This window comes from Gossypium hirsutum, chromosome A01 (genome assembly GCF_007990345.1).
Source record: "Gossypium hirsutum isolate 1008001.06 chromosome A01, Gossypium_hirsutum_v2.1, whole genome shotgun sequence".
Lineage (NCBI taxonomy): Eukaryota > Viridiplantae > Streptophyta > Magnoliopsida > Malvales > Malvaceae > Gossypium > Gossypium hirsutum.
Window position 1 is genome coordinate 30095535 of NC_053424.1, and position 18102 is coordinate 30113636.

The following is an 18102-nucleotide window of genomic DNA, read 5'->3' on the forward strand; positions in this document are numbered from 1 at the left end:
TCTTTTTGAAAAATAGAACAGGAGCACCCCAAGGTGAGAAACTCAGTCTTGCGAATCCTCTATCTGTTAACTTTGCAACTAAGACTCTAATTCTTTTAGTTCAGTCGGAGCCAATCTATACGGAGCTATCAAAATTGGAGTAGTTTCGGGCACTAATTCAATGCCAAATTCAACTTCTCGAATCGGAGGTAATCCCAAAAGTTCTTTAGGAAACACATCAGCGAATTCGCAGACACAGGCACTGATTCAACTTTCTTTTCTATTACTTTCGAATCGATCACATAAGCAAAGTAAGCTTCACAACCTTTTCTCACAATACTCAGAGCTTTCATTGACGAAATCACAGCTGGTAACCCATTCAAATCACTAGATTCAATTCAAACTATTTCATCATTCTTGCATCTCAAATTAATAATTTTCAGTTTGCAGTTCACAATAGCATCATGCAAAGTTAACCAATCTAACCCAGAATTATATCAAACTCACCAAAGGGTAATAACATCAGATCAACCAGAAAACAAATGTCTCGAGATATTAACGAACAATTCTTGCAAACTTTATCAACCAAAACACATCAGCCTAGGGGGTTCAATACTTTAATTACGAATTCAGTAGACTCTATAGGTAAAGTCTTACTGTTCACTATGTTGATGCATATATAAGAATGTGTCGATCCAGGATCTATCAATGCAATCACAAAAGTATCATAAAGTGTGAAAGTACCAGTTATAACATTTGGAGACGAAGCTTCCTCAGGAGCTCGAATGGTATAGGCTCTGGCAGGAGTTCTAGCCTCGGATCGAACAACAGTGTCCTTAGTCCCTCTTTGACTACCACTCACATTTCTCGTATTTCTGGGAGGTCTACCACGAGATGCATTGCCACTTGGCCTCGAATTTTGCATAATTTCTTGCCCGACAGACTCTGGGCAATCACGGATAAAATGGTCTAATGATCCACATTTGAAACAAGTCTGATCATACAATCTACAATTGCCGGGATGTATTTTACCATAATGTTTACACTCAGGGCAATCAGATCAAACATTTCCAACACTAGCAACAGATGTACTTGGAGCTCTAAAGCTCGAATCTGATCTTGCACGATCTCTACTCGAATGTCCTACATTAGCCTTTGAATGACTAAAATCATCTCGAAACTTCTTTGATGCAGATTGAAATTGCTTGCTCGGTGATCCCTTTCGCACTTCTCTAGCTTCTGAATCAACTTTTCTTTTCTCTTTCCCAAGCTCTTCAGCTTTACATGCTAGTTCAACAAGCACTACAAACTCTTTTATCTCTAGAATCCTAAATAACAAATGAATATCTTCATTCAGACCATCTTCAAATATTTTCACATTATTGCCTCAGTAGATGCACATTCTCGTGCATAATAACTTAGTCTTACAAATTCTCGCTCGTCTAGCCTCTCCATCATGGCTACTCGTAGCCAGTCTAGAATCAGATGGAACTGTCCCTTGCGTAGGAGCAGACACATTACTCTCGACATCCTCAGCTATGGCTTGTTCGAGATTCATTTGCTATATAAAATCACATTTTCATTATAAGGATTCATCACACTATCACATTTCATAAATATGGCATGTATAACTAGACTCACATATGCTACATTAGTCCTAGAATCGACTAAACTGTAACTCTAATGCCAACCAAATGTAACAACCCTAACCTGTATCCGTCACCGGACTAAACTTAAAGGCGTAACTGAATAAATCGAAACATTTTACGAACATTTCCTATACATCATCCACAATCATAATCAAACAATACTAAAGAGTCCTTTATAAAGGTCATCAAGACCTTAAGCATGCACTAGAAAGGGGTCGAGACTAAACCGAGCTCATACAAAATAAACATTTTTCAAAGTTGTACAGGTCACATGCCTGTGTGAACAGGCCGTGTACCTCACACGGCTTAAGATACGCCTGTGTGTCTAGGTCGTGCCAAAATATGGCGTACATACTGACTTAATCACACGGCCACAAGACATGCACATGTGCCTTGGCCATGGACAAAACTAACTTGTGTCACACGACCAGCCACACGCTTGTGTGCCATGTCCGTGCTCAAGACTGACTTAAAATCGTAAGGTACCCCAGGGAACACACGACCATGTGTCACACACGGCTGAGACACACGCTCGTGTCTCTGCCAATGTGGACAAAAATAAGCCATTTGAAAAGACAATTTGCCACCCAATTTGAGTCAAACCTACAAGCGTCAAACTAAGCACATTTTTCCTATAATTTTAGCCAATTTTAATACCAAAACTTTCATCATTCATGCCATATTATAATCAACCAAATTCAATTCTCAATTTACCAACCAAATCATGCCAATTCTATGTCAAAATCATACCAAAACATATGTTTCAATACTTTAAATTTACATTATTCAATCTTATAACCAAAACTTACCACTTTATCAAATAAACATATACCAATACTTATCAAAATGACTAATTTCTATAGCCATTCAAAATACATCATATTAATCATATTGTATCACATATTTCATACCAAGATCTCATTCATATATACAACCATAATCAAGCCAAATCACTTGGCTAGATATATACATCACAAAACATATTCACATACTTCTAGCCTATACATGCCATACTTGAATATTTACACTTTCAAAAGGTACCAAAATAGAGTCAATAGTGTGGCGATGATCCTTCAATATCTATAAAACGATGCAAACACACACAAAGTAAGCTTTCAAAAGCTTAGTAAGCCATATACAAACAAACTTAACATTCAAAGCACGAAAGTATCATCAAATTACATATAATCCATTTCCAAATACTATCTCAAACCTCAATGTTCATATACATTTCACGTAGTCCAAATATTTTAGCAAATATAACATATTTTCTTATGCTTTAATCACATATTAACATTTGTTCACTAAAGTACATATAATTACCTTTCTTCATATGATACTCATTTCAAATGTACCTGAATCAGATACATGTTCACATAAAAATTCATTTACTCAGAATGCCCGTTGAACCGTTGAGAATCATAATGATACGCAGATAGCTTAGAAATCCCGTACAATGCCAACGTCCTAGACGTGGTCTTACATGTAATCAAATATCGATGCCATTGTCCCAGACAGGGTCTTACAAAAAATCAAATACGATGTCAATGTCCCAGACGTGGTCTTACACGTAAATCATAAGTCGATGCCAACGTCCCAGACGTGGTCTTACACAAAAAAATATCGGATCCTATGTCATGACATATGTATCCTAACTATTCCTAAGGTTTGTACGGAGCTTTTCGGACGTCAAAACTTTGTTGATACTTTCTTGGATATCTCATATTCAATTCAATAAGCCATTCATTATTGTCCAAAAGCACTTAAAAATAATTAATTCAATTCAAAACACATTTATTTGTATATAGACTTACCTCGTACGGATTCGGATAGACGAAATCGGCTACTCAACGACTTTCGACTTTCCCCGATCTAATTTTGTTTTCTTTAGTTCTTGATCTATATAAATTCAAGTTTAACTCCTTTATTCACCAAATCATTCAAATCAATCCACAAACACACATTTAGGGCATTTTAAAAATTAGCCCTCATATTTTCATTTTTTGATAATTTAGTCCTTAATTCACAAAATCACAAAATACACAAAATTTCTTTATACACATGCCTAGTCGAATTCTCATAGTGTTTTTACAAGTCCATATGTTTCATTTATTTCATATTTTAATCCCTCAATTTACAAATTTCACAATTTAGACCAAATTACTCAAATTCATCCAAAATTCAAAGACAAAATATATCAACCCAATATATATCTTCCAATTTCTATCAACTAAATTCACAAAGCTCATAATTTCATCAATGGCATATTTCAAAATCATCATCAAAATTAGAAATTTAGGCATAGGCTTGATAGAACACTAAGCAACGATCACAAAAACGTAAAAAGTATAAAAAACCGAGCAAAATCCATGCCTTAATCACCAAATCAAATTGCCAAACCCTAGAATTCTTTTTCATTCTTTTCTTTGATATATCTGGCCATATGATGGATAATGAACCAAATTTTAAGCTTTTTTTTATTTCAATAATCATATTAACTAAACCCCAATTTTACCCTTTGTTATTAAACCATTTAATCAATAAACATAAGGCCATTTATGTCCATCCATTAAGCTAATGGTTAAATAAAAATATAAGGACCCCACATTTAATAAAACATAGAAAATTAGCACTTTAACAATTAGAAGGCCACTTTTACATTTTACTGTCCTTTTTGCAAATTAAGCACAGAAATGACCAAATTTTCTTACAAAACTTTCACACATGCTAATTCACATATCATAAGCACGAAAAATAATATTAAAATATTTTTTTGACTCGGATTTGTGGTTCTCAAACCACTATTCTGACTAAGGTCTAAACCGAACTGTTACATTTAGGGTTGGTGTATTACTTTCTGTGATCACTATTCTAATATCCCCCAGAAGCTGTCGATCAGTTAAAATAGTCTCTAGATTTCTTCGACAAAGAATGATAAGATTTATTCATCGATATTTTCCTCGAATCTCTTGCCTCTGAATCAGCTTTTCTCTTTTCTTTGCTAAGATCTTCGGCTTTACAAGCTCTCTCAACCAGTACTACAAATTCCTTCAATTCAAATATCTCGACTAACATATACATCATCATCCACAATCATAGTCAAACATAACCAAAGAGTCCCTTATATAGGTCAACGAGGCCTAAAACATACTTTAGAAAGGGGTCGAGACTAAACCGAGCTCATACAATTTTTTTCAAAACTTAAACATTTTTCAAAGTTATACAGGTCACACGCCCGTGTGAACAGGCCGTGTGCCTCATACGGCTTTAGACACACCCATGTGTCTAGGCATTTCCAAAATAGGGCATACATACTAACTTGTCCATACAGCCACAAGACACGGTCGTGTGCCAGGCAGTGTGAGAATTAGGGAGGCTACTGACTTGGGCCACATGGCTAGTCACACTCCCGTGTGTCTAGCCCATGCTCGAAACTGACTTGGCCATACGACCTAGCACAACCCCGTGTGTACGACTGTGTGGTCTACTTAGGCTCATTTCGGGCATACATACTGAGTTGTCCACATGGCCACAAGACACGCCTGTGTGCCAGGCCGTGTGAAAATTAGGGAAGCTACTGACTTGGGCCACACGGCCAGTCACACCGTTGTGTGTCTAGCCCGTGCTCAAAACTGACTTGGCCACACGATCACACACATAGGCGTATGCTAGACAGTGTGGCCAAGTCAGTTTCTAGCACGGGCTAGACACACGGGCATGTGATTAGCCGTATAACCCAAGTCAGTAGCCTCTCTAATTTTCACACAGCTTGGCACACGGGCGTGTCTTGTGGCCGTGTGGACAAGTCAGTATGTATGGCCTGTTTTGACATGGCCTAGAGACATGGGCGTGTCTAAAGCTATATGAGGCACACAACCTGTTCACACGGGTGTGTGACCTATACAACTTTGAAAAATGTTTAACTTTTGAAAAATTTTGTATGAGCTCGGTTTAGTCCCAACCCCTTTCTATAGCATGTTTTAGGTCTCATCAACCTATATAAGGGACTATATGGTTATGTTTGACTATGATTGTGGATGATGTATATGAATTGATCGTAAAATATTTTGTTTTGTCCGGTAACACCTTTAACCCTAGTCCGGTGACAGATACGGTTAGGGGTGTTACATTTGGTTGGTATCAGAGCTACAGTTTAGTTCATTCTAGGATTAAAGTAGCGTATGTAAGTCTAGTTATACGTGCCATATTTATGAATTGTGATAGTGTGATGAATCCTGACAATGAAAATGTATTTTTATATATATAGCAAGTGGATCCCGAACGAGCCTTAGCTGACGATGTCGAGAGCAATGTGCCTGCTCCCGCGCAAGGGATAGCGCCATCTGATTTTAGACCGACTACGAGTAGCCATGATAGAGAGGCTAGACAAGCCTTCTGTCAAATGATGAATGTTTAGTTTAGTCAGTACATTAGAACTAATTCGGCTGTTCAACAACCCCTAATTCTGCCTAATCCTCCATAAGTCCCTATTATGCCACAAGTGAATCTGATTCAGTTAAGCAAGCCACCAGTTGATAAAATTAGAAAATATGGGGCCGAAGAGTTTCGAGCTACCACTAGTTATGATGCTGAGAGAGCCGAGTTCTGGTTAGAGAACACGATATGGGTATTCGATAAATTGTCATTGACTCCCGATGTATGTTTAAAGTGTGTTGTTTCGCTTCTGAGAGATACAATGTTTCGCTGGTGGAAGACTTTTATATCAGTGGTTCCGAGAGAGCGAGTTACCTAGGATTTCTTCCTAGCTGAATTTCAGAAGAAATACATTACTCAAATATTCATTGATCAGAAAGATAAAGAGTTTCTTGAGCTTAAAAAAGTTGTATGTCTGTTACAGAATACGAGTGAGAATTTGTAAGACTGAGTTAGTATGCTCGAGAATGTGTATCTATTGAGGCAATAATGTGCAAAAGATTTGAAGATGGTCTGAATCAAGATATTCATTTGTTAGTCGGGATTCTTGAGATCAAAGAATTTTTAGTCCTTGTTTAACGAGCTTGTAAAGCTGAAAAACTCGGGAAAGAGAAAAGAAAAACTAATTCAGAAGCTAGAGAAGTGAGAAAGAGATCATTGATACGTGATATTCGTGAGATGTTTTAAATATTTATAATGAATCGTTCTTAAAACTAACTATTATCATGATGAAGGCAAGTGTACCTATCGAACAGTAGTATAGCTTTAGCAAAACCGGATTGCCGAACCCAAAGGAACTAAAAGTACTAGTAATGACCGTCTTTTTATTATCTAACCTAGGAATAATAGGGTTTGTTTTAACTAACTAATTAACTAAACTAAGAATCCACAGAAAATAGAATTGGGGAATTACTTTTGGAAAAATGATTGAATTAAGATAATACCTAATGAAAATCCACCTAGACTTCACTTGTTATTTGACTCTGAATCGGACAATTTATTCATTTGGCTTGATCCATAGAAATTCCTAAGTTATATTATTATCCCTCTCGAGACTAACAGCGTCTAACCCTAGGTTGAATAATTGAAATCTCTTTTTAGTTAACTCCCTAGAGTTGCATTAACTCGATCTATGGACCCCCTTATTAGGTTTCACCCTAATCTGGTAAAATCTTGTCACACTATCTCTAGGTGAGCAATCAACTCTGCTTAATTATGACAAATGTACTCTTAGACAAGGTCTGTTCCTCCTCTGAATAAGAGCTTAACTTGAATCAATATCCTGGAATATCAAAACAAGAATTAAGAACACATAATTAAGAGCAAGTCAAATATTTATCATACAATTCATATAATAATAACAAGATCTGTCTTAGGTTTCATTCCCCTTTGGTATTTAGGGATTTTAGTTCATAACTAAAAAGGTAAACATCTCAGAAGAATAATGAATACAAAACATAAAGAAAAACCCAACACTCCTAAAGGGAAATTGAGGGGAATCTTCAGTCTTGATGATGAATCCGGCTTCTAAGATGGATCAATCGGCTTTCCTTGAGTAGTTCGATGCTTCCTTCTCCATGTGTCCCTTCGTCTACGTGCCTCCTTAGGTGTTTAAATAGGCTTTGGAATGCCTAAGGGCCCTTAAAATTGGCCTTTTTCGAATTGGACTAAACTTGGGCTCGGCAGGGACACACCCGTGTGTGATTGCTTACGGCTGTGGTCAAGGCTGTTAAATGGGCACGGGCGTGTGATCTACCCGTGTAAATTGTGCTTTAACCTTGCCAAAAGGACACAGCCGTGTGACACACCCGTGTGAGGAAGTCCAGGCCGTGTTGTTTTACCGTGTGGGTCCATTTTCTCCGTTTTATTTTCCTATGCTCACCAAAGTATAAAACATGAAATTAAAAGATTAGGAGCGTCAGATTCACCAATTATAAGAAGAAACCATCCATAAATGCGTTAAGCATGGGGTAAAAATATGTATAAATTATGGTTTATCAAATACCCCCACACTTAAGCATTTTCTTGTCCTCCAGCAAAACCCTCAACTCATAATCAAAATAAATTCTTCTTAACTTATAATTCCTATTAATAATATCTCAAAATAATCCATAAGTACTCATACATTGAGAATTTGACTGAAAGAACATCAAAGTTTCAAACATTCCAAGTTGAGTATTTTATCATGAAAGCATAGGTGTCTCCCCTCATCTAAGTAATTACCTTTGACTCAAAATATCACAGATTTTCACATCCTCACTAAAGGTTCACTCAAATCACTCAAGGTGTTTAAGGATAATACATGAAGCACTCAATAGTCAATAATAAAAAGTCATTACCATATGCTTGCATGAAAATCAAATCTCCACCACTATATATTGAGATGAACATCAATCAAAAGGTCTTTAAAGGGTTGTAACGTGGCTTTGGTTAGGGGGTGTGGTCACAAGCTGAAAGAAAAGGTTAGAATTAAGATTGAATTGAAAAATTGCCTAACTAGTAAAAGTAATTAAACATCAATTGAGTACAAGTGAGCTTCTTCTCAGAAGATGGAATTTAGATACTGCGGCTCAACAATACCGAATTACCACTAATATGTAAGTATGAATTTTTTTTAAGAACAAGTCAGCTACATAGAAGAGCAAAATATAGCTTAGCAATTAGTTCAAATCAAATCTTGACAAAAATAGGGATCAAATTAGGGGATTTCAACAATAATCGTTTATGGGTTAATATTGAGGGTAAATCAATTAATGGCTTGCTAGGCTCAAAGGGGTTCACTAAGGGTTAATTATGAAGGTAGGCTTTTGTGGAGTGAGTGGGTTAAACCTAAATGCTTTTATCATTTTGACATATCAACTCAAATGGTGTGGTCTTGACATGGATAATCAAGCAAGTTCTAGAATAACAATTAAATACTGACGCACTCAAAGCAACAATAAAAGTGAGCATGAAAAAAATGATAGATGATCTAAAGGCTCAAAATCTCACACAAATTATGGCTTTTTGATGTTTAAACTTGTGAATTTCAACTCAAAATAATACCTAAACTTGGGAAAAACAATCTAAAAGTTTTTAATTATTCAAAAATCAACTTATTATGCTTGATTCCCTAATGTCTTAAAGTTTAAACACTCAATGCATAAATGCCTATGTTCTAATTCAAGACATATCAATAAAAATCATAAATTAATTAAAATTCATTCTAATAGTTATATAAATGATTTACATGAGAATAAGACACAATTCAAGGATTTCTAATGATGATATAAAAGACCCCCCACACTTAAGATGTACATTGCCTTCAATGTACAAAGATAGATATAATGAAAAAGATAGATTTATAATCATAAGATAGGGAGAGAAGTGAAACTTCCTGAATGATGAATGAATTCCTTGAACTGGAGTTTTGGAGGATAATCGGCGTGAGAATGGAGGAGGAAACTCTGGTGGTGGTAGAGGTTCATTAGTCTATAAGTCCTGCGCCAAAAGAATATTATATCTGGTGGTAGCTATGGTCGTGGTCGAGCAGGACATGGGAGTCATGGAGAACTTTTCCCGATGGATTTTTTAGTTCTTATGCGAGGATGAGCTTTGAAGCTCTTTCTGACTGTGATAAAATCAGGAACTATTTAAGAGGTATAATGAAGCATAATTACTCGTAATGAAATAGCCAAAGAATAAAAATTGTAAAAACTTAGGATAAAATAGTATTAAAAGGAAATAAAAAAATAATTTCAAAGTATAGAGATAAAAATAAAATAAAATAAATAAAAGGTGTTTATAGAGAAATTGGGGCACACGGCCATGGGGCATGCCTGTGTGCTCTAATCTTAGCCCGTGTGTTTTGTAGTTTTTAAAATTAGGTGCATTGGTGTACACGACCATGTTGCACGGCTGTGTCGATCTCCGTTCACTTCTCTCACGCCCGTGTATACAGGTGCACGCCCGTGTTAAATTGATAGGTTTACCCACGGTTTCAAAACACAGGCGTGTTGCACGCTTGTGTTGTTTTGGCAGTTTTGCCCACGGCCATGTCGCACGGCCGTGGCTACTTATCGCATCCCATGTTGAGGAAGAAACTTTTGCCCTGTTTTCACACGACCGTATTGTACGACAGTGTTGCATCTCGTGGTATGTGCACAGCCTACGGCATGCCCGTGTACCTGACCGTGTGGTTCTGAAAATCCTGTGTTCAGTGACTCAGTTAGTGAATTAAATGTTAAAGACTAAAATTTAAAGAAGTTAGCACCTTTAGTGCTCGGGGTGCCTCCCGAGAAGCACTTATTTATAGTCTAAGCTCGACTTACGTCTCTGGTGTGTGATCATGGTGGATCGAGGAGTTTACACTCCTCATCCCTGCTATAAATTTTACCAACATAAGGTTTTAGGCGAGTATTGTTTACCTTAAAGGTTCCGAATTTGGGATGACTTACCTCGACTGTACCAAATGGGAAAATGCTAAGTACCATGAGAGGAATTTCTTCATTCGGTTTAGCAGTCTCAATGAGAGGATCTGCGGTATCTAATGAAACTTTATCGCCAACCTTAAGTTGATTTGGTGAGGCATTGAGCTCGTTCTGGCGTAGTTTTGGTTTATCGTGTTTCTCGGTTTAAATGTCGACCATTCATCTAACTCCTCGATTCGTAGCCTTCGTTCTTCATGGGTAGATTGTTTGTTGTGGATTGAACATGGCTCATGTGTGTCATTTGAACTTATTTCCTGCAAAATAGGCTGCACCGTATGATCAGTCTTAGTAGAACAATTTGTACAGTCACCTTCAATTTTTGATGTATTTTTCGGGTTGCGAGCTTGAAGGGTGATTGTTTCGTTTTCGACACGAAGTATAAGTTCACCTGTGCCAATGTCAATAATTGTTCTAGCAGTTGCGAAAAATGGCCTTCCCAAAATTAAAGGAACGTTACTATCCTCTTCCATGTCTAGAACAACAAAGTCTACTAGGTATATAAATTTATTGATCTTAACAAGAACATCTTCAATGATACCCCTAGGAAATCTAATGGTTTTATTAGCCAATTGAATGCTCATCCTAGTTTGTTCGGGTTTCCCTAGACCTAGTTACTTAAACAACTTGTAAGGCATATCATTGATACTAGCCCCTAAATCAGCCAATGCATTATTAACATCTAAACTACCAATTAAACAAGGAATTGTAAAAATCCCTTGATCTTTTAGTTTGTTGGGCAGTTTATTCTGTAGAATGGCTGAGCAGACCACGTTCAGCTCCACATGCGATGCTTCATCTAACTTTCGTTTATTTACTAGAAGCTCCTTTAAAAACTTGACTGTGTTGGGCATCTGTGAAAAGGCTTCAATAAATGATAAGTTAATATGTACTTTCTTTAAAATTTTAAGGAATTGACCAAATTGTTCGTCTGAGCGGTCTTTCCTTGTTGCCTTGGGGTATGGCACACGAGGTTTATATTCTGTAATTACCAGCTTTGGGTCATTGTGGCCTAACTCATCCTTACCTTTGCTTACCACCATTTCTGGCCTTGGTTCTGCAACTAGTCCTTCATCATCTTGAAAGTAAATCGCGTTGAGTTGCTCCTTTGGGTTAGATTCAGTGTTGCTTGGCATGCTACCTTGTGGTCGTTTAGAAATCAATTTGGTGAGCTGTCCAATCTGAGTTTCGAGCCCTTGGATTGTTGATTGTTGATTTTTGAGTGCTGTCTCAGTATTCTGAAAATGAGTTTTTGACACTGAGATAAATTTTGTTAACATCTCCTCAGGTTCGGCTTCTTTTCTTGCTGGTAAGGTGGTTGTTGAAAACTCGGAGGATGTTGTGGCGTTTGATTTCCTTGACCGCCCCACGAGAAATTGTGATGGTTCCTCCAACCTGCATTATAAGTGTTACTATATGGGTTATTTTGGGGTCTAGAGTTATTGTTACCCATATATTGACTTGTTCCTCCTCGATGCTAGGGTTGAAGGGTTGATATTCTGTGCATGCTCCTCCTCCATTTGAATCGCACCTTATCACTAGGTTAACATGTAAAGAACTAAGGAAACCATCAATTTTCTTATTCAAGAGTTCTACTTGATTAGAGAGCATGGTGACCAAATCAACTTTATAAACGTCGGCTATTTTCGTTGGCTTTGTCCTCATGACTTGCCACTGATAGTTATTCAGTGGCATCTCCTCTATAAATTCATAGATATCTTCAGGTGTCTTATTATTGATGGTGCCTATAGTGGATGCATCAATCATCTGCTGAGTCGAAGGATTCAGGCCATTATGAAATATTTGAACCTGTAGCCAAAGCGGTAACCCATAGTGCGGGCACCTTCTCAAAAGGTCCTTGTATCTCTCCTATGCATCGTAGAGTATTTCTAAATCCATCTGCACAAAAGAAGAGATATCATTACGTAATTTAGTTGTTTTAGCCGGCGAAAATGATTTTAATAAAAACTTTTCGATCATTTGTTCCCAAGTAGTGATTGACCCTTGTGGTAACGAGTTCAACCATTTTTTAGCCTTATTCCTTAACGAAAAGGGAAACAACCAAAGGATTATGGTGTCATCAGAAATGCCATTAATTTTAAAGGTATCGCAAAATTCTAGGAAATTTTCCAAGTGAGCATTGGGATCCTCGTCCTGTAAACCATCAAATTGAACAAACTATTGTATCATTTGAATTGTGTTAGGTTTCAGTTCAAAATTATTTGTAGCAATAGCAGTTCTAACTATACTTGACTCAGTTCCTGTTAAATTGGGCTTAGCATAATCATACATAGTGTGTGGAGTAGGATTCTGATTTACTAGATCAGCAGCAATCGCAGGAGGTAGCGGATTTTCTTGGTTTTTAGCCATCGCCTCGGTTGTGGTTGAAGTATCATCCTCTTGCTCGTCCTGTGTGTATCTTAGGCTTCGCCTTATTTCTCTTCGGTTCTTGCGAATTGTGTGGTCGATCTTACTGTCAAAAAGTAATGGTCCTGACGAGTTTCTTCTGGTCATAAACTAGAAAAACCTATCACAAGAAAATAAATGAAGAATTAGAAAAGAAAAGAAAGTAAAAACTTAAATTGCAAATAAAGTAAATGGCTAAAGTAATAAAAATCGAGTTTTCCTAATATCCTAGTTCCCTGGCAACGGTGCCAAAAACTTGATAGTGATATTTGTGACAGGTTTTAAATATTTATAATGAATCGTTCTTGAAACTAACTATTATCACGATGAAGGCAAGTGTACCTATCAACAGTAGTATAGCTTTACCAAGACTGAATTATCGAACCCAAAGGAACTAAAAGTACAAGTAATGATCGTTTTTTTATTATCTAACCTAGGAATAATGGTGTTTGTTTTAACTAACTAATTAACTAAACTAAGAATTCACAGAAAATAGAATTGGGGAATTACTTTGGAAAAAATGATTGAATTAAGACAATACCTAAGGAAAATCCACCTAGACTTACCTCGACTGTACCAAATGGGAAAATGCTAAGTACCATGAGAGGTATTTCTTCATTCGGTTTAGCAGTCTCAATGTGAGGATCTGCGGCATCTAATGAAACTTTATCGCCAACCTTAAGTTGATTTGGTAAGGCATTGAGCTCGTTCTGGCGTAGTTTTGGTTTATCGTGTTTTCTCGATTTAAATGTCGACCATTCATCTAACTCCTCGATTCGTAGCCTTCGTTCATCACGGGTAGATTGTTTGTTGTGGATTGAACATGGCTCATGTGTGTCATTTGAACTTATTTCCTGCAAAATAGGTTGCACCATATGATCAGTCTTAGTAGAACAATTTGTACAATCACCTTCAATTTTTGATGTATTTTTCGGGTTGCGAGCTTGAAGGGTGATTGTTTCGTTTTTGACACGAAGTGTAAGTTCACCTGTGCCAATGTCAATAATTGTTCTAGCAGTTGCGAAAAATGGCCTTCCCAAAATTAAAGGAACGTTACTATCCTCTTCCATGTCTAGAACAACAAAGTCTACTGGGTATATAAATTTATTGATCTTAACAAGAACATCTTCAATGATACCCCTAGGAAATCTAATGGTTTTATTAGCCAATTGAATGCTCATCCTAGTTTGTTCGGGTTTCCCTAGACCTAGTTACTTAAACAACTTGTAAGGCATATCATTGATACTAGCCCCTAAATCAGCCAATGCATTATTAACATCTAAGCTACCAATTAAACAAGGAATTGTAAAAATCCCTTGATCTTTTAGTTTGTTGGGCAGTTTATTCTGTAGAATGGCTGAGCAGACCACGTTCAGCTCCACATGCGATGCTTCATCTAACTTTCGTTTATTTACTAGAAGCTCCTTTAAAAACTTGACTGTGTTGGGCATCTATGAAAAGGCTTCAATAAATGATAAGTTAATATGTAATTTCTTTAAAATTTTAAGGAATTGACCAAATTGTTCGTCTGAGCGGTCTTTCCTTGTTGCCTTGGGGTATGGCACACGAGGTTTATATTCTGTAATTACCAGCTTTGGGTCATTGTGGCCTAACTCATCCTTGCCTTTGCTTACCACCATTTCTGGCCTTGGTTCTGCAACTAGTCCTTCATCATCTTGAAAGTAAATCGCGTTGAGTTGCTCCTTTGGGTTAGATTCAGTGTTGCTTGGCATGCTACCTTGTGGTCGTTTAGAAATCAATTTGGTGAGCTGTCCAATCTGAGTTTCGAGCCCTTGGATTGTTGATTGTTGATTTTTGAGTGCTGTCTCAGTATTCTGAAAATGAGTTTTTGACACTGAGATAAATTTTGTTAACATCTCCTCAAGGTTCGGCTTCTTTTCTTGCTGGTAAGGTGGTTGTTGAAAACTCGGAGGATGTTGTGGCGTTTGATTTCCTTGACCGCCCCACGAGAAATTGTGATGGTTCCTCCAACCTGCATTATAAGTGTTACTATATGGGTTATTTTGGGGTCTAGAGTTATTGTTACCCATATATTGACTTGTTCCTCCTCGATGCTAGGGTTGAAGGGTTGATATTCTGTGCACGCTCCTCCTCCATTTGAATCGCACCTTATCACTAGGTGAACATGTAAAGAACTAAGGAAACCATCAATTTTCTTATTCAAGAGTTCTACTTGATTAGAGAGCATGGTGACCAAATCAACTTTATAAACGTCGGCTATTTTCGTTGGCTTTGTCCTCATGACATGCCACTGATAGTTATTCAGTGGCATCTCCTCTATAAATTCATAGATATCTTCAGGTGTCTTATTATTGATGGTGCCTATAGTGGATGCATCAATCATCTGCTGAGTCGAAGGATTCAGGCCATTATGAAATATTTGAACCTGTAGCCAAAGCGGTAACCCATAGTGCGGGCACCTTCTCAAAAGGTCCTTGTATCTCTCCTATGCATCGTAGAGTATTTCTACATCCATCTGCACAAAAGAAGAGATATCATTACGTAATTTAGTTGTTTTAGCCGGCGAAAATGATTTTAATAAAAACTTTTCGATCATTTGTTCCCAAGTAGTGATTGACCCTTGTGGTAACGAGTTCAACCATTTTTTAGCCTTATTCCTTAACGAAAAGGGAAACAACCAAAGGATTATGGTGTCATCAGAAATGCCATTAATTTTAAAGGTATCGCAAAATTCTAGGAAATTTGCCAAGTGAGCATTGGGATCCTCGTCCTGTAAACCATCAAATTGAACAAACTATTGTATCATTTGAATTGTGTTAGGTTTCAGTTCAAAATTATTTGCAGCAATAGCAGTTCTAACTATACTTGACTCAGTTCCTGTTAAATTAGGTTTAGCATAATCATACATAGTGTGTGGAGTAGGATTCTGATTTACTAGATCAGCAGCAATCGCAGGAGGTAGCGGATTTTCTTGATTTTTAGCCATCGCCTCGGTTGTGGTTGAAGTATCATCCTCTTGCTCGTCCTGTGTGTATCTTAGGCTTCGCCTTATTTCTTTTCGGTTCTTGCGAATTGTGTGGTCGATCTCACTGTCAAAAAGTAATGGTCCTGACGAGTTTCTTCTGGTCATAAACTAGAAAAACCTATCACAAGAAAATAAATGAAGAATTAGAAAAGAAAAGAAAGTAAAAACTTAAATTGCAAATAAAGTAAATGGCTAAAGTAATAAAAATCGAGTTTTCCTAATATCCTAGTTCCCTGGCAACGGTGCCAAAAACTTGATAGTGATATTCGTGACAGGTTTTAAATATTTATAATGAATCGTTCTTGAAACTAACTATTATCACGATGAAGGCAAGTGTACCTATCAACAGTAGTATAGCTTTACCAAGACTAAATTATCGAACCCAAAGGAACTAAAAGTACAAGTAATGATCGTTTTTTATTATCTAACCTAGGAATAATGGTGTTTGTTTTAACTAACTAATTAACTAAACTAAGAATTCACAGAAAATAGAATTGGGGAATTACTTTGGAAAAAATGATTGAATTAAGACAATACCTAAGGAAAATCCACCTAGACTTACCTCGACTGTACCAAATGGGAAAATGCTAAGTACCATGAGAGGTATTTCTTCATTCGGTTTAGCAGTCTCAATGTGAGGATCTGCGGCATCTAATGGAACTTTATCGCCAACCTTAAGTTGATTTGGTGAGGCATTGAGCTCGTTCTGGCGTAGTTTTGGTTTATCGTGTTTTCTCGATTTAAATGTCGACCATTCATCTAACTCCTCGATTCGTAGCCTTCGTTCATCACGGGTAGATTGTTTGTTGTGGATTGAACATGGCTCATGTGTGTCATTTGAACTTATTTCCTGCAAAATAGGTTGCACCATATGATCAGTCTTAGTAGAACAATTTGTACAATCACCTTCAATTTTTGATGTATTTTTCGGGTTGCGAGCTTGAAGGGTGATTGTTTCGTTTTTGACACGAAGTGTAAGTTCACCTGTGCCAATGTCAATAATTGTTCTAGCAGTTGCGAAAAATGGCCTTCCCAAAATTAAAGGAACGTTACTATCCTCTTCCATGTCTAGAACAACAAAGTCTACTGGGTATATAAATTTATTGATCTTAACAAGAACATCTTCAATGATACCCCTAGGAAATCTAATGGTTTTATTAGCCAATTGAATGCTCATCCTAGTTTGTTCGGGTTTCCCTAGACCTAGTTACTTAAACAACTTGTAAGGCATATTATTGATACTAGCCCCTAAATCAGCCAACGCATTATTAACATCTAAGCTACCAATTAAACAAGGAATTGTAAAAATCCCTAGATCTTTTAGTTTGTTGGGAAGTTTATTCTGTAAAATGGCTGACCAGACCACGTTCAGCTCCACATGCGATGCTTTATCTAACTTTCGTTTATTTACTAGAAGCTCCTTTAAAAACTAGACTGTGTTGGGCATCTGTGAAAAGGCTTCAATAAACGATAAGTTAATATGTACTTTCATTAAAAGTTTAAGGAATTGACCAAATTGTTCGTCTGAGCGGTCTTTCATTGTTGCCTTGGGGTATGGCACATGAGGTTTATATTCTGTAATTACCAGCTTTGGCTCATTGTGGCCTAACTCATCCTTACCTTTGCTTACCACTGTTTCTAGCCTTGGTTCTGCAACTAGTCCTTCCTCATCTTGAAAGGAAATCGCGTTGAGTTGCTCCTTTGGGTTAGATTCAGTGTTGCTTGGCATGCTACCTTGTGGTCATTTAGAAATCAATTTGGTGAGCTGTCCAATCTGAGTTTCGAGCCCTTGGATTGATGATTGTTGATTTTTGAGTGCTGTCTTAGTATTCTGAAAATGAGTTTTTGACACTGAGATAAATTTTGTTAACATCTCCTCAAGGTTCGGCTTCTTTTCTTGCTGGTAAGGTGGTTGTTGAAAACTCAGAGGATGTTGTGGCCTTTGATTTCCTTGACCGCCCCATGAGAAATTGTGATGGTTCCTCTAACCTGCATTATAAGTGTTACTATATGGGTTATTTGGGGTCTAGAGTTATTATTACCCATATATTGACTTGTTCCTCCTCGATGCTAGGGTTGAAGGGTTGATATTCTGTGCATGCTCCTCCTCCATTTGAATCGTACCTTATCACTGGGTGAACATGTGAAGAACTAAGGAAAC

The 18102-nt window shown here is 37.2% G+C and overlaps 2 non-coding genes across 2 annotated transcripts; both read left to right on the plus strand.

Moving 5' to 3' along the window:
* Positions 1-12353: 12353 nt before the first annotated feature.
* Positions 12354-12460, plus strand: LOC121206690 (small nucleolar RNA R71). Its single transcript, XR_005901835.1, has one exon. It is a non-coding gene; the product is annotated as a small nucleolar RNA R71 (small nucleolar RNA).
* A 2897-nt stretch (positions 12461-15357) lies between these two features.
* LOC121206551 (small nucleolar RNA R71) lies at positions 15358-15464 on the plus strand. The gene has a single exon (XR_005901615.1). It is a non-coding gene; the product is annotated as a small nucleolar RNA R71 (small nucleolar RNA).
* The last annotated feature ends 2638 nt before the right edge of the window (positions 15465-18102 follow it).